Source organism: Lactuca serriola, chromosome 3 (genome assembly GCF_051521515.1).
Source record: "Lactuca serriola cultivar US96UC23 chromosome 3, Lser_US96UC23_V15, whole genome shotgun sequence".
In the NCBI taxonomy this organism is placed as follows: Eukaryota; Viridiplantae; Streptophyta; class Magnoliopsida; order Asterales; family Asteraceae; genus Lactuca; species Lactuca serriola.
This window is the reverse complement of record NC_136410.1, coordinates 182807387-182826465: the sequence shown is the minus strand read 5'-3', so window position 1 is coordinate 182826465 and position 19079 is coordinate 182807387.

The following is a 19079-nucleotide window of genomic DNA, read 5'->3' as shown; positions in this document are numbered from 1 at the left end:
TTTCCGAATGACTAAGTTATTTAAACACTCCACAGTCGTTCATATGTTGGAAGTAGGTATGAATCAAGACTGTCATGAATCGAGTTTGTAGATGGCTAAATGGGTTTAGTCATAGCAATGGTTGCTACAACATTCATGAGTGCTCATAAGTTATGAGTATTGGAATAAACCCATGCTCACTTGTATCACTTCATGGAATTTATCTCGAGTGATCGTGATACGATAATATCATATAAATCTTCAAACCTAGAGATATGAGTTGTTACCTATGAGTTGGTTGTGCATTGATTGCACATAAACGCATCAGTAACTTGATGTTATAAAACGTGCCTTTGTGTACAATTCAACAAGTAGTAGAACAAGCATATGAGTCGAAGTTTATCTGTTCCTTCTAGAAATAGAAGCGATATCTGGGCCCCTCGATGATTTTGTTGTGACCTATGTACCGGCCGGTCAGAACTAAAATTGATGTGTTCGATTAAGTTCTTTGTCAAACAAATCGAAAATCGGGAAACAAACTGTTGGACAATAAGTATGACATTGTTCCATGTATTTGTCCGGCTGATATCATGAGAACAGAGGATTATATGATCACTTATCTAAAATGGCGCTTCATAGTTCAACAAAGTTTTCGAGAGCTACGATTGCTAGTTGGTTCTTGAAGTAACATACGCAAATATAGTTATTAGACTTATCCAAGTGGGAGTCTGTTGGATAAGGTGTCTAAGTCCATAACTTATTTGGTATATACTTGACCCGACCCGGCATGGTCCATTTGGGTTGGACTTCACCCGAACTATTTATGGATAATTTTATGAGAGTTATACACATATGTTTATTAATATATTATAAGTTATAATATATTAATATGAAGTCATGTTATTTAATTAGTCTTAGTCTTAAATTAATTATGAATTAATTTAGAGATTAAAAGGAAGACTAATTAGATTATGGGCTATTGGTTTTATATGGTGTGGGCTAACACTCATTTGTTAATGGGCTAGGCTAATATGGAAGTCCATGGATGATCCATGGAGCTTTTAACCCATGGATCCTTGGAAAGGAAAAAACATGGGTTATTAGGGTTTCACCCTAACCATGCACACTATATAAAGAAACATATGATGCAAGAAATGACACACTAGTTGTGTGAGACTTAGTGGTGGCCGATTCCACAAGATAGTATACTACTCTCTCAAAGTTTTCCAAGTGTTTGTGGTGATTTGTGATTCCATTTGAGGCATTCACACTATTGGTGCTTGGCTCTCAAACTCCAAACAATCAACCATCATCAAAAAGGTATGTATTTCTACTAGTAGTTTTATGATTCATAATCCTTATGCTATGCTAGTTAGGAAGAAACCTTGGAAATTATTATTTGCATGTATTTTAGAAGAAAACATAGATCCAAGGTTTATTAGGGTTGCATGCACACTTAGGAAGTGTTAGATTGCTCAAAACCCAACAGAAGTTTCATGGGTGAGTAGGTGTGTGAGCAGTCAGTCTGATGAGGAATCTTTAGCCACTCTTAATAGAGTGAGGATAGGATGTATGTGTATCCTGGTTATTGTATTTGTGTTTTGGGTGGTTGTGATGATCACTGAGACAATTACGAGTACGTGTGGAAGCCTGGAAGGTAGTATGGGCCCATACTACTGAAAACACAGGACTCGTACGCGTAGCAAGGAAGTCACAAACCCCAAGGGTTTAGTCTCGTCATGTGATTGTAGAAATGTGTATTGTGGCCTTTCTGGTATGTCTTGGTTTATTTTCATAATGATGGAGACAAGAGGATATGGATCGGGAGTGGGTGGCCAGGGTGGCTTTGGATTGACTGATGATCAGATTCAAGAGATCATCGCCACTAAGGTGGCTGCTGTTGTCTGGAAGTCTATGACGGAGATATTTGGGTCTATAAAGACCACTATGATTGAGCTCTTTGATGATCGATATGTTGTTCTTTATGATGTTGTTGTTGCTACAGCTACCGCGGTTGTTTCTGCTGCTGGGATTCGAGGGGAGAGATCCTTCCAGTACCGGGACTTCGACAATACAAAGCCCCCGGAGTTTGATGGGGTCAGGGACCCGATTGTGGATATGAGGTGGTTGTCTAATGTGCATTACAAGAAAGCAGACCTTTAATGACACACAATTTATGATACGCATTGATTTATGATACGCAGAAGTGTGTGATTTAAAAATAATGTCATCTCTCTATAAATTTTAAGGATTTAGGACGCGCATTTTTGTGTGCCCTAAAATTTGTGTTAGAAAAAAAAAACACGGAGGGTGCTTATTATAAAATGTGTGTCGTCTAAACATGTTGTTTTATAATTTTTAATGAAAGGCGCGTTCTTTAGTAACAAACGGGGAAAAAAGCCCAAAAATTAGAAAAGCCCGCTTTTTTCACTTCCCTCTTTGCCCTAAGCTTTTTTTTATGCATCTTTCTTTCTCCCCAGACACATAATCGACGATGTATGTCCATGTTTAAGCGATCGTCGTAAAATTGATGATCTTGCCTACGATTGAGTGTTCCCAGTCTCGCTCCACCTCCAGTCTACCCTAACTCCATCGATCTACTTCCGACCGGTTCCTATTTTTTTAAACCTAGAAGGTGATTTAGGGTTCTATATACCATTTCATGTCATTCTCCTCCCTAACCAGGTAATATCATCAATCCTCCCATATTGGTCATTGTAACAACCCGTTATTTCAAGTCAATAAAAGTTGCACTTATTCAAATAAAAGTCAAAATCTTAATCAAGAATAAGTAAAACTTGATGGGTTTTGATCAAAAGAACATCCTATGTGCACATGCAAAACCATAAAGCTTTGGATCTAGGTTTTTCTATTATACATGCAATTCATCCAAAGCTTATAAACCCTAATCTAGCATACTATAAAACTAATTGAATATCAAATAAACAAGTTTAGATGATTACCTCTTGATAGTAGCGAGAATATTCAATCTTCAAGAGCTTAGTATCAAAAATGTAATACCTCTAATGGCTCACAACCACCAAAGCAAGAAGATGATGTAGAAGAGGGAAGGAGGAGGCACAATTTCGGCTATAGTAACTCTAGGTTTTCTTCTGGTGGCCGAAAACTGAAGCCCTGGGGTTCCTTATATACTTAAGTTGCTAGGGTTTCAGCCAAAACCCTAATTGGATAGCTTGGGCCTTAAGCAGTCCAAGGAACCTTCTGGAATAAGGCTTGGACGATTTCAAGGTGGGCTTCCACGCTAATTTCGCCCCCCCCCCTTATGTCCATAAGAATTCACAGCCCAAAACCAATTATCTTATAATTGGCAATACCAGTCCCCTTAGTTCAATTAATCTCTTTTAATCACATAATTAATTTCCTAATTAATTCTTGATTAATATTAACTAACTAAGGGGTTGTTTGATTTCACTCTGACCCAGTCCGGTCAGAGGTTTTATCTGACCCGGTCCGAGTCAGCCCGTTTGATAGGAAGATATTTGCTCTTACTCGGTCAGTAGATAACTGATGGATGGCTTACCGAGTCGTAAAAAAAATAGCTGACCAAGACAGAACTCTTCTTTCCCTCCATTGCCCTTCTCGCTTGCCAACGATGTCTTCCTTCAACCTTACACCCGATTCCTTCTAGGCTTCCACATCGATCCTCCTCCAATAGTGGTTTATTCCGATTTGACCTAATTTACAGGTTTGCAATTCTCGTCTCTGCAAAATCGTTTTTTTAAGTTGTGTTGAAATCAAGCAAACATGTTGATCTAAATTGGCTACAGATCTAGGTAAAAACAGAGAAACAACAATTTGCAACAAATGGTGAAGTATGTTGTTCTTTTCTTGGAACGACATAAAATAGAGATTCGTAATCATCCACTTTGATGGTTAAACAAGAACAGTCAAATTGAATAGAATTTTGGTGGAATGAAAGATGAGTAAAGATGGGGTATAATCTATGTATACTCTAAATTTGCTCTCTGGATACAAAACAAAAAAGAGCCGAAGAAAAAAATTGGAAATGACAACTCAAAGAAAATAAGGTTTCAAGGATTTTAAAAGTAGACATGGTTGGTATGGGTTTGGAAGGAAAGTACAACAGAACAAGTAGTAAAATAATGAGAAGAAGTACTAGAATAATGGAGCATGACGTCCTTAAAACTATAAAGGCATGGTGGAAGTGGTAAATGGTAAAGCTAAGAAATAGGTACCTATGTAATGGTCTTCTTATTATTAAACCTAAAATATGAAAAAACATCATGGTAATGATTCTTATATTTTGATGTCAATATATTCATGGTAATGGGAAAAACGTTGTCAAATGGAGAAAAATTGTTGTAAATTGGAAGTTGGTGTTGTTGTATATATCATGATCATCGATAAATTAAATGGTGGATTATAAATGAATTATTATAAAAAAATATTGTTTCAGGGTAATATAGTCATTTTGTACAGTCAGACAGATGTAAAATCAAACGATAAGTTTCAGTCTGAAGTTAACATAGTCAGACCTTCTAACCCAGTCAGCTTCTAATCCAATCAGCTCTAACCCAGTCAGCAACTATCAAACGACCCCTAATATGATTTCTCCTTTAATATATTATTCATATAATATATTAATAAACCATAATATCATCTCTCTCCATAAATCACCCTGTCAAGTTGCTTTGGTGAAGGCAACCCAAAAGGACCATGCACAACCGGGTTAAGTACATACCAAATATAGTTATGGACTTAGACACTAATCCAACAGTCTCCCACTTGGATAAGTCTAATAACTACAAATGCAAGTACAACTTCAGGATTCGATTAGCAATCGTAGCTCTCAAAGACGTTGTTGAACTCTGGTCTTATTAGTAACCTGTCCTTTAGATAAGGGATCATATAATCCTCCGTTCTAGATATCATGCGGACAATTACATGGAACACAGTCATACTCATTGTCCAGCAGTTTGTTTCTCGATTTCTGATTTGTCTGACATAGAACTTAATTAAACACATCAATTCAGTCCTGACCGGGCCCGACACATAAGTCAAACCAAATCATCTAGGGGCCCATATATCGCTTTTACCCTCTTAGGATAAAAGGAACAGATAAACTTCGACTTATATGCATTTACCATTCACTCATCAAATCATGCACAACAATGCATTTTATAACATCAAGTTGGTGATGCGTGTACGCATTATCAATGCACAACCAACTTGCAAACAATAAATCATATATCTAGGTTTAAAGACTATATGATATTATCGTCTTGCGATCACTCGTGATAAATTCAATGAAGTGATGCCAGCAAGTGTGGGTTTAATACAATGCTCAAATCTTATTCATAAGCATTCATGAACGTTGCAGCAAACTTTTGCTATGTATAATACACTTTAGACAGTCTACAAACCAATTCATGACAGTCTTCTTTCATACCTACTTCCAAAGTATAAGCAACTGTGGACTGTTTGAATAATCTTATTATTTAGGAAGTCAAAACATGCAAAGTGAAACAATAGGTAAATAATTAACACAAGACAGTAACTTTACTCATAAATAATACTCCTTTATTTAATCATCAAATGTTAATTACAATTTATCTATTACACGTTTCGAAACTATCTAATCTAAATTAATATATTCCTTCAGCCCAATGCTCCTAGCGTGCTGCAAGTGCTTAACCTTACTCAGTCCCTTCGTAAGGGGATCTGTTGGGTTGTCCTCTGACGATACCTTCTTCACTACGAGGAGTCCCTCTTCCACCCGATGTCTAATAAAGTGATATTTCCTGTCAATATGTCGAGATCAGCCATGATCCCTCGGTTCCTTGGTCAAGGCAACCACTCCTTCATTATCGCAGAAAATATCCATAGGCTCCTTTATGGATGGCACAAATCCAAGGTCTCCGATGAAGTTCTTCAACCATATCGCCTCCTTTGAAGCTTCGCTCCCCGCTATATACTCTGATTTGCACGTTGAATCAGCTACGGTATCCTGCTATGAACTTTTCCAAGTCACTGCTCCCCTATTTAGGGTAAACCCAGCCCAACTGAGAACGGTAGTTGTCTCGGTCGGTCTGAAAGCTGACGTCATTATACCCCCACACCCTTAAGTCATCACTCCCACCAAGGACTAAAAACCATTCCTTGGTCCTCTGAAGGTACTTAAGAATATTTTTAATTGCGGTCCAATGTGCTCTGCCAGGGTTCCCTTGATATCTGCTGACCATGCTCAAAGAGAAGCCCACATCAGGGCAAGTACAATTCATAGCATACATGATCGAGCCAAGGAAAGAAGAAACTACAAAGCTGAATATGCCGCCAAAACCAAAGGCAAGAGCATTTCAGATGATCCTTGACGAAGCAGATGACAACGTGAGGAATCAAGGATGAGGACTTCATATCCGAAGATCGAGTTATGCAGTAGCCATAATATCGTATGATGTATCCTATTAGAGGCATAGTCTAGGGTGAACTTGAACACCTATGTAATCATTTCAAGAAATAATATAAAAACCTTCGTTTTGCTATGCAATGTATTAAGCTGTCATGTGATTTTATTTTATGGTAACTTGGGAAAACTGCGAGACAATACTTGGGACGAGTATGAGTAGGTGTGAATGGTAGTAGAGTCCTATACTACCGGAAGCACAGGGCTCGCACTTGGATCAGGGAAGGTCACAAGGTTACCAAGAAACTAGTAATTGGTACCGTTTTATTCAAGAATATCGTTACCATCGTTTCGGTAATGACTAAGAAGGTGATTGTTATACCAACCCTAGCGGTCATATCAAATTGAGTTCGACTACGATAAGTATGATAAATAGTTCAAAGAATCAAGTCCGATGTAGCAACTGACTTAAGCTAAAAACTTGAAGAGAAAAACAATCAAAGTGATCAGTAGAGGTATCGCGATAGTTTCTTGTAGCTAGAAATGCTACCTTTTAAGATGAGATTGGAACATGAACGAAAGTATAGTCTGTTCTGGAAGACTCTAAGAGATATGAGTCTAAGCGTGGGAACATACGATGATAAGTCATTAGAATATGACACATCGGTCTCTTTTAGTAATAAAATAACTTATCTTAAGTTTGTTTAGAAGAAGAAGCAGTCTCTAGTAAGGATCGAGATTGTGACTTGAAGGTCATAATTTGGAGTCTAACGTGAGATAGGGAGCAAGTGCAAGATCGAGCACCGCCTGCAACCAAGAAGTCTTAGAGTTAGATATTCGTTCGAAGAAACATCAAAGTTACGATTATTACTTAGGATGAAGAGATAACTTATGGAGTCATCATGTGAGCCTATTTCGTTGATGATTCTGGGACGTAATCATCCTAAGGGGGAGATAATTGTAACGCCCGTAGATCCGGGCTAGTCAATTTAGAGATAAGAGGGGTCGAAAACGACTTTTAGACAAAAGATTACTTAGAATAAATAATCTTAACCAAGTTTTATAATATGTCTCAAGGGTTCCGTACATATAAAGAATGTCGAAATCCGAGTTATAACGAAGAAGTTATGGCCCGTCGAAGTTTTACGGTAAAACCGGCACGGCACCGGGAGACGTAAATAGTGAATTTTTGATAAAGGACTTTTTATCCTTATCAATCCAAATAAAATTTGTAGTATATGTTAAACCGAGAACATACAAAAAAAGAATGCCCAAATATGACTTCGTATGAGGAAGTTATGAGTTTTCTAAGATTTGGTATAGCGGTGCACGGCCCGAAACTCGAATTTTAGTTCGAGCGGTTTTTGGCCTACGTGACCTAAATGAGAATTCAAGATCTCATTAATAGGAACTCAACGGTAAAATGACAGACGAAAACAGAGTCTGTATGTAGAAGTTATGAATTTTATGCGGACATTTAACAATATAATCTCCTCGTACTGTTAAATTTAAGATCAGTCGAGAATTAGCCGACGGAGTCAAAATGAAATTTGTAGATCTTATTTTTACCTACGCGTGGATATAAAGAACGTCAAAAACGGAGGTCGTATGTGAAAGTTACGGATTTTAGAAGTCGGAAGTGTGTTGTGCGAAAATGGGTGATGTGGCACAATCTTGGCCATTGCTTTCTCCCCAAGTCTTGCCACTAGATGGTGACATGTGGCACCAAGTTCAACCATTTTCACCCTATAAATAGAACCTCTACCACCCTCATTTTCTTCACACCTTTCCCATTCTTTCTTCTCTTTACTCTCTCTCTAGCCCCGAAACCCCCCGAAAAGCTTAGGGAACTTCCCTAGCACGAGGCGCGAAGCCCCGGAGTGCTCGACGGCTCTGAGAAGAAGAGCTTTTCGGCTCGGGGACATTGATCCAAGCAAATCCCGGTTTTCTATAAAACCCGTTGTAAGTGAGCTACGCATATGCTATTTTTAATATATCGTTTATTTAATTATAATAACGTTATTAGAAACTTATAATAAGTACTTGGGCTATTATTATGGGTTATATAAGTATTGTTTAACGCTTATATAATAGTAATAATAGCTAGACTATTAATTAGTCTCGACAAATAATAGACTAAACTCTAGTGGTAATAATACTAGGTTTCGTCGAAGGAAATTATTTTTAAGAAGCGAAGCGCTGTCTGAGTTCGGAATCACCAGCTTTTCAAGTGAGTGCATAGTCCCTTTCATGAACATGATTTTAATACAAATATCGATTAAAGTATTAAATATATGTTAAAGAGTTAAATATTTGTTGAAGAGTTTATGTGTGAGTGCATAGTCCCTTTCATGAACATGATTTTAATACAAGTATTAATTAAAGTATTAAATATATGTCAAAGAGTTAAATATTTGTTGAAGAGTTTATGTGTGAGCGCATAGCCCCTTTCATGAACATGATTTTAATACAAGTATCGATTGAAGTATTAAATATATGTTTATGTGCGAATTATTTGATGTTGCATGAGATACTTGTTAAAGAACATACCTGATTATATATGCTGATTTAGGATAAAGAGTAAACCTAAATTAATTATGAGGAATATTGAGTAGCGTTTTCTTATGAGAACGAGTGAATTATACTCAGAGAATAAAACCTTAGTATATGTCATTGATCTAGGAGCATGGATTAGACATATTCATTGTCCCTAGTTCGAGAGTATGGATTAGGCATAATCATTCATCATTAATCCAAGAGTATGGATTAGTCATTCATCCCTAGTCCGAGAGTATGGATTAGGTAAAGTCGTTCATTTCTGATCCGGGAGTATAGATTAGGTAAAACGGCTAATCCTAGGTCCGATAGTATGGATAGTCTCATTGTGAAGATCGACGGGGTGGGATAAGAGTTGTTTATATATATATATATATATATATGTGTGTGTGTGTGTGTGTGTATATATATATATATATATATGGTGAAATTGTATATTTTGTGAGTTTTAAACTATATATATGGTATAACATTGTGGGATTGAAATCCCTATGTATTCACCAGGTTTCCCAACCTGACCCACTCAGTTTATTTATATCACAGGTGTTGATATGAAGTCACATTACACTGAGAGATTAAGGAGATATAAATCACTAGTGATAATGAATGTAAGTTCTGTTTATGCTTATGTTTCTGTATTGACGATGACATCCCAAATGTTTTAAAATGAATAAAAATACTTTTCTTCGGAAGTGCTTTGATAACATATTTATCATGTTTTACTGGGAACAAATTTCGCAACATTTTTATTAAAAGAGGTACTCTGATTTTTATAAAGCATAAACAAAATCGGTCTTTTCTGGCCGTGAAAATGGGGATGTCACACCAGGCCTGTCATGGCTTCCTTGTAGCTGTTAGGTTCATCCAAATTTATTAGTGTGCTATCACTAATAAACGTATCACCTTCACTTGTTATATGAAAACCATATAACACAGGCGGAACAGTAACTCTACTGGAATGTCTAAGAGGTAAGGACTCATCAATCGGTTCAACATGAGTTTCCTCCTCAAGTTGAGTAACAGTGTTAGAGGTTCCTTCATCATTCGATTCTTGAAGCTTTTCAAGATCGATTTGCCTCCCATTGTCCCCTTGGCTTATGAGTTCTCGCTCCTTCTCCTCGCAACGAAGACAACATTGTCACTCGATCTATAGAAGAGATATCCAAAGGACTTCTGCGGATAGCCGATGAAAATACACCGCTCACTACGAGGTTCGAGCTTGTCGTGAGTCTCTCATCTTACGAAAGCCTCGCAACCCCAAACATTGATATGTGCCAATGAGGGAACTTTCCCTATCCACATCTCGTGAGGTGTTTTGGCAACCTTCTTTGTATGGACTAAGTTAAGGATATGGGCAGTTTTTTCTAAGGCATACCCCCAGAATAAGATAGGTAGCGAAGCACGAATCATCATGGAACGAACCATGTCAAGCAAGGTTCGATTACGCCTCTCAGCTACACCATTCAACTGCGGTGTCCTAGGTGGCGTCAATTGCAAAACGATTATGCATTCCTTGAGGTAGTCGTGGAATTCAAGACTAAGGTACTCTCCATCTCGATCGGATCGAAGCGTCTTGATTTTCCTGCCCAGCTGATTCTCCATTTCCTGCTTAAATTTTTTGAACTTTTCAAAGGTTTCTGACTTGTGCTTGATTAAGTAGATATATCCATATCTATTATAATCATCGGTGAAAGTCACATAGAAGCGGCTTGCATCCCTTGTGGTGGATCTAAAGGGCCCACACACATCAGTGTGTATGAGATCCAATAAACCCTCACCCCTTTCACAAGTACCAGTGAAGGGTGACTTGGTCATCTTTCCAAGTAAACAAGACTCGCACATGTCATCGTCCCTAAGGTCGAATGACTCCAACACTCCATCCTTTTAGAGTTGGGTTATGTGCTTCTTATTGACATGTCCAAGACGACAATGCCACAAGCATGCTTTGTCCAAACTATTGGAAGAGTCAATATGCAAAACATCATTTCCTAAGTTGTCTACAACTATCACAGTTTCATATATTCCATTACAAGGCAATGCTTCAAAATAGAAAACACCATTAAGAAAAGAATTAATAGAACCTTTTTCATTATCAAACGAAAATCTAAATCATTGTCTATACAAACCATGAAAAGAAATGATGTTTCTTGCCATTTCTGGCGAATAGCAAAAATTATTCAACTCTAGTCCTAACCCACTACTAAGAACTAAAGAGTAAACTCCAATCTTGGTGACATGCGACGATCTTCTGTTCCCCATGATCAAGTTTATATTCTCATGCTCCATATCCCTATTTCTTCTTAGGCCCTGCAAATCAGAACAAATTTGAAAACCACATCCTGTATCAATAACCCAAGAAATAGCATGCGATGAGTTATTAGATTGAATAGTATAAATACCTTCGAAGGATGGTTTGATATTCCTATCCTTGATATATTGAAGATGCTTCGGGCAACTTCATTTCCAATGCCCTTTCTCGTGGCAGTAGTAGCACTCTACATCCTTTGGGTTGGAGGTGGGTGCATAGGGACCAACCTTGGTTCCACTAGAAGAGGTGCCATCATGGGACTTTCCCTTATGGTGGCTCTTTGAAGGAGCCTTCTTCTTCTTACGCTTCCCCTGCCCAATAGCCAAGACGGGGGCAGCTATAGCAGGAGTTGATGCAACAGATTTACCCTTGAGGTTGTTCTAAGCAGTCCTCAACAAGCCTTGAAGCTTGCTCAAGCTAACCTCCTCTTTGTTCATGTGGTAGGTCATGCGAAACTGGTTGAGGCAAGGTGGTCATGAATGAAGAATGATATCAATCGCCAGCTCTTCATCGAAGTTAACATTTAACTTCCGCAGGCGGTCGACATACCTTTGCATCTTCTGTAAATGAGCAGTGACAGACTTTTTATCCCTCATCTTGGTCGTGATCATCGAAGTGATGATCTCGTACCTCTCATGTCTGGCACTTTGGTGGTACCGGTCCAAAAAATCCTAGTGCATCTCATACGGATAGTAGTCCTCGTATGAATTTTGGAGTTATGCAGTCATTGTCGCGAGCATGATGCAATGGACTTTCGTAGCATCTCTCTCGTATTCCTCGAAGGCAACGATCTCCTCGGGAGTAGCAGTGTTGACATTTACCTCTTTCAGCTCCTTGTCGAGGACATACACCTTGTCCTCGTAGCGGGTAACCATTCAGATGTTCTGGATCCAATCATTAAAATTGGTCCCATCGAAAATTAGCCTCCCACACAAATTCATGAGTGAGAACGAGCCGGATGAGGTTGAGCCTGAAGTGTTGTTGTTGTTCGAGTTCAACATCTGAAAAGGAAAAGAGACAAAGTTTGATTAGATAAGAATCCTCAATTAAACACCCAAATGAGAAATTAGGGCTAGCATCCAACAACATTATTTGCAATTTAGAAGAGGGATGTCGTAATCTAAACAACAAATAATTTTAAGGTAAGTGAATGATGATTCACTAATTTCCACCATGAAAAACAAAATGAACTAAGTTTTAAATTTCTTGAAAACTCCTAGATCTTTTGAGATTCATTGAACTTTTCAATGGCATGTTTAAATCTCGATATGCCCTTCAAGTTTGTGACTGGGATACCGAGGATCACAAACAAGGTGTGAATAACCATGCGAATGTACTTGGTGGCCTCAATGTTACAGTCACCTAATCAATGTCCCAGTTAGCCACACACGCTCCATTAGTCTATGACAAACAACGAGTCACCCCTTGCCACCTTTGCTTAGAGCCATATTGGTGTGTCGGTTAACCACACACGCTCCACTAACGTCTTAGCAAGGATACAAAGTGTAATTCCATGGAATAGCATCAAATTCACATTTTTCCTACAATAACTAAGATTGAGAATTTGATAAAAAAAATATATTTAGTTACTTTATTAATCATTATACTTTTAATGAGGAATTAGTTGCCATATCCTACCCGTTCGGCTAACGACCCTCCACCAATCAAGGAAATGGTGGGTGAGAGTGGACACCCATTAAACGACCATTTTATAGGTCATAACCTTATACCCCCCTATAGATCGGCTTCATGAATGAGGCATACTAACGGTAGGACTAGCATTTATCTTATACATATATAATAATTATTCTTATAATATTATAACAGTATAGGGTGAATTTTAAACTTGTAAAATTCTAGGGTTTGGAATTTAATTATTTTAAAATTAAACTTTTAATCAAAAATTTAAATTCCAAAACTTGGGGGGAAGTTTTGAAACATTTCGAAACTATCTAGATCAAAATTCAAATAAACATTTAAACAATTAATTTTGGTGATTATCTAATTTTGATCTAATCCAATTTCATGCAAGATAATTGATCAAATAATTAATATTTATCAAATAAGGTAATAATTATCTTATTAAATGACAAAATAAGCAAAAATCCCAAAATTCCCTCTGTTTGACAGTCCGACTCGCCGATTCCCCTTTTGGACTCGTCGAGTTCATCTGACTTGGCGAGTTCACTTTGGGACTCGATGAGTCTGTCAGGCAGAAGGCCAGAAAATCGATTTTAAGTAAAGGACAAACACACAATGCATCAAATACAATAGAAACCAAGCAAGGCTCTGATACCACTGATGGGTTTTGAGCAAAAGAACATCATATATACACATGAAAAACCCTAAAGCTTTGGATCTAGGTTTCTCTATTGTACATGCAATTCATCCAAAGATTATAAACCCTAATCTAGCATACTATAAAACTAATTGAATATCAAATAAAAAAGTTTAGATGATTACCTCTTGATAGTAGCAAGAATATTCAATCTTCAAGAGCTTAGTATCAAAAATGTAATACATCTACTGACTCATAAACACCAAGGCAAGAAGATGATGTAGAAGAGAGAAGAAGGAAGCACAATTTCGGCTATAGTAACTCTAGGGTTTCTTCTGGTGACCGAAAACTGAAGCCCTGGGGTTCCTTATATACTTGAGCTACTAGGGTTTCAACCAAAACCCTAATTGGATAGCTTAGGCCTTAAGCAGTCTAAGGAACCTTCTGGAATAAGGCTTAGACGATTTCAAGATGGGCTTCCACCCTAATTTCGCCCCCCCCCCCTTATGTCCATAAGGATTCATAGCCCAAAACCAATTATCTTATAATTGGCAATACCAGTCCCCTTAGTTCAATTAATCTCTTTTAATCATAGAATTAGTTTCCTAATTAATATTAACTACCTAATATGATTTCTCCTTTAATATATTATTGATATAACATATTAATAAACCATAATACCATCTCTCTCATAAATCACCCTGTCAAGTTGCTTTGGTGAAGGAAACCCAAAAGGACCATGCACAACCGGGTCAACTACATATCAAATATAGTTATGGACTTAGACACTAATCCAACAAAACTCACACTGAAACCTTGTTGCATCGTATCATTTATAGCCATGTGGGCATGTTCTTAAGCTATTTAGGTTAATATAAATCAACTTAAGTCACAAGGTTAAACTTAAAACCATAAAATAACACCCCACAATTGAGTTTCCGACCTAGGATTCTAGAAGTAATGTGTTTTCGGTTTGGGGGATCTAATCCAAGTGGGGTTTTCGGTTTGAATCAATGAACAATGGGTTTTTGGTCTTACATGACCGAAATCTCTAAGATTAAGCCCATTAGGGCCGAAAAAACCAATGGCTAGGAACCGAAATCTCATTCTTAAGGCCCATCATGGACCGAAAACACATCCCTATATATAAAGGTGTAACCGAAATCAATCTTCATTTCTCACTTTTTACACCGAAATCATCCTCAACTCAAAACTCATCCATAATCCTCTCAACTATCATACGAAATCATCATATCTTCAAGGGATTTTGCCTAGATTCCTTCAAATCTTCATAAAGTCATCAAGAACATTCATCCCATCTTCAAATCTCCTTATTTCCCCAAGAACACTCAAAAACACCTTCAAATAATTCCTAAGGCATTTTTGTCACACCCCGAACCAGACGGCGGAAACGTCTGAGGGCTCTTGTGACTTAAATTGAATACCATCACAATAAATATACATGAATCATAACATAATTCATCACCATGCATTGCAATATTACAACTGATATTGTTTACATCCAGTACATTGTTTTAGACATTACAATTTCATAACATAAACTGTCCGATAGATAATCTAAGCAAAACACCATGACATTACTTGGTACTTATTCTTCGGCTTACCTGTTACCTGAGAATACAAGTTATTTTGAAAAAAGTCAACATGTGAAATGTTGGTGAGTTCATAAGTAATGTTGTAGTAACATGATTTGGTGTAGTTTGTAAAACCCAGAAAATCCGATATTTTCTGAAAAGATCATTGTTTATAAAAAGCGTGAAGATCCGTGAATATATGCTTGTTGATTTTCAAAACATGTATAATTGTTGAACTTTTGTATAAATTACACAAGTGAAAATGTTGAACTTCCCAGGAAAACCCGATGTTTTCCCAACACATAAATACAGTGACTTGTCTATTGTTATACCAATACGTCGAATGATTTTGATTACCCGAGTGGCATTGGATTAATTAGGGTTGTGAGTTGTTATAATCACGCATTAAAGAAAATGACTAGTTTATAACTACACTTTACGAACGATCCTTAAAGGCGTCGGCCGTTACTACTCACTTAATCCACCCACCATGATTACTCTTGTTTATCGTCCTGAATCTGTTTACTTTGATTTCTCATAAGCCCAACAACCGAGGAGATAGGAGGGTACGAAGCCCCTTTATTTCCATGAGTTATTCAAGGCTATCGGGAATGCGAAAGACACTTGGCCCCACTCGCATTTGACTTCTCGACCTCACTAGCAGTACTAATGGGCCACTAGGGCCCAATAGCACATTAGAGCTATTGAAAGTCCTTTTACGTAGAATTGGGTCATAGAAGGCCCAATATCACGTAAGCATATTCCCTTTAGGCCCAAAGATCATGTTAATGGGCTAGCAAGGCCCAACAAGCATGATTTGAAACTTCTAAGCCCAAAGTTTGTAAGTTAGTTCATCATAGTTATCGCGTGTTTATTGAAATGCTTTGGTTTATCGATTTTGTTTTGTTATTGATTTGAGACCGAATCAATTCGTTTTGTAACGATATTTGTTGTTGAGAGTGTATTTGTTTTTCCGCTTCGTCGGTAGTCGTGGATCTTGTATTTTGTATTAATGACTTAATTTGTTTGAAAATGGAGTTTGGTCCTTTTCATTATCCTCCTTTTATAAAAATAACACTTTTGGTCCTTTTATATAAAAGAATTTCATTTTTAGTCCTTAAAACACTTTTCTTGACACTTTTGTATAATTTATTTGATGAAAACACGATTTTAACCCAAAGTTTACTTAGTTGACAGCTTTAGCCCCTCTAGAATAGTGATTCTCGGTTAAGGACCCATTTTCACCACTTTTATAGTTTTGGCCCAAAATCTAAAAAGTTTGCATTTTTGGTCCTTTTTGATAATGAAAAGCATTTTTGACCCTTATAAACATTTTGTTATGCTAATTACCCCCTGTTTTATAGAAAGTTACATTTCCAGCCCCTCAAACTTGTGAATTTCGCATTTTGAGGCTTATTGGGTCAAGAAGCCCATAATTAGCCCATTAGGTTAAAAATTTACATTTTAAGTCCCTTGAAATTTCTAATATTCAGAAAAATATTTATAGAAACTGTTTTGACCCCTTTTAACCTTCAAGAATCCGTGACTTGTTGATTTTTACCCCAAGTTTGTATTTTTGACAATTTAAGCCCAAAAATGTGTTTTATGTTAAAGTATGTTCATCATAACCTTATAAAATATTTTTTTTCTTGACTTGTTTAGTGTAAAATAGCTTAAGTTATGTTTATTTCCTTTCTCATGTCTTAGATCCCGGATTTACCCCCTTTTTGGTAACATATTCATCACAAATCACATGAAATCACACATAGCATACATATACACATAGATCTACACATTTTCTTGTATTCTACCCCATAAATCTCATAAAAACCGAAAAGAAAGGGGTATGAAGCTCACCTTGAGTTGTGGTTTCGGTTTTAAAGAAGATTTGGAGAAGTTTGGTGCTATTTTCGGCCCTAGCAAGTTCCTTGGATGGATCTCGAACTTAGTGGGTTCTAAGATGCAAGATCATGAACTTGAATGGATTAAGAGATGATTTTTGATGAAAAGAAGTAGCTAGATTATGGATCTAAGCAATATCTTACCTTAGATGATGAATTTTTGTGAAGAATTTCCTTGAAAGCCTTCTAAATCTCGAAAGTATGGAGAGGAGTGGAGCGAGTTTTCTTGTGAGGATTTTTGAGTGAAGTGTGTGTGTGTGTGTGGGTTTGGATTCGGCCGAGAGCAAGAAAGAGAGGAGAGAAGAGAGAGTGAGTGATTGGATGGTGCATGGAAGTATGAGTCATTTTGCATGGAAATCCTTTGAACAATTGTGAGGTGGCATCCAAGAGTCAACTCCTCTTCTTGGGTTGGGATTGGGCCAAGAATAGAGAGGGAAGAAAGAATATTTGGGCCTTAAATGCTTAAGTCTATTTTATGGTTATGTTGAGTGATTTTTTTGGCCCAAATAAATATAAATATGATTTTTATGGCCTATTAGGGCTAAATTAGGTTAGTTATGGCCCAATAAGGTCCATTTAAATATTTTATTTCATTCTAGGCCCAATATGGCCCAATATATTAAAATAAATGAAAGTGGGTCCAATTAGAGCCCATTCAAGAGTTCTAAGCCCAAGATAGTCCAATTGGAAGCTTAATGGTCCATTGGGCCCAATAAGGAAATCCTAGTCCAAAATGGACTTAAACAAGGATTTCTAGGGTTTCCAATTATTTGTTGCTATTTGCAGTGCTTGTATGAAGTGTTTGATTGAAATTCTGTTGTTATTGAATAAGCATCTTACATGTTTTCACATTGTTGGTTCAAATTTGTTATTATTGTTCAATGTTTACAAGGCATCAAAATTCCTAGTTGTGACATCATCCCCCCGTTAGAGGGAATTTCGTCCCGAAATTCTTTTGAAAGCCATATTTGAGAATGTTTGAATAAATGAGGGTACTTTTGCTTCATTTGATCTTCGCGTTCCCATGTGAATTCTGGCCCACGCTTTGCGTTCCACTGTACCTTCACAATTGGAATGCGACTTTGCTTAGTACGCTTCACCTCCCTGTCTAGGATTTCGACTGGTTCTTCCACGAACAGGAGATTCTCGTTGATCTCAATTTCATCAAGGGGAATGACGAGTGTGCTAATATTCAAGGAATCTTGTGCTAATATTCAAACGATTTCAAACCGTTTCAAACTATTTTAAACTGTTTCAAACTATTCTAAATTATTTCAACTGTTTCCAACTATTTTATTACGAAAACATATTTATATATAAATATACATAAATGTGATTCAACAGACTTAGGATTGGTGTTTTCTCCTTAACGTCTATTCCTTGTTTGGTTGTGGGCTTAGGGTAAAATCATATGCCCGACTGTTTTTTTAATCTCAATTATATATGTCTTATATATGAGTATAAACTTTAACCCTTTTGTAACATGCCGAGCAAAGGGGTATTTTCATAAATATTTCCATTTCATGCAAAACATACTTATAAACTATAATAGGTATAGTTTATGGAACATGCATATGTTGGGTTTTGAGCAATCTAACATTTCCTAAGTGTGCATGCAACCCTAATAAACCTTGGATCTATGTTTGTCTAAATACATGCAAAATAATAATTTTCCAAGGTTCATAACCTATCTAACATGGCATGGGGAACATTTAAACATAAAAAAGTTAGATGAGATTACATACCTTTTGATGAGATTGATTCTTTGGAGTTTGAGAGCCAAGCACCAATAATGTGAATGCCTCAAATGGAATCACAAACACTTGGAAAACTTTGAGAGAGTGTACACACACTCTTATATTTTGGCCACACACAAGCACACACACTAGTTCACTAGTTGCCATTTCATGCATCATAATCATGAAATGCAGCAATTGCTAGCATCACTCTAATAGATTTTATCTTCGCAACTGGTGAGAAGGTCTCATCATAGTCAACTCTGGCAGTTTGAGTAAAGCCCTTCGCGACCAATCGCGCTTTATATGTGTGTACGTTTCCATCCACGTCGGTCTTCTTC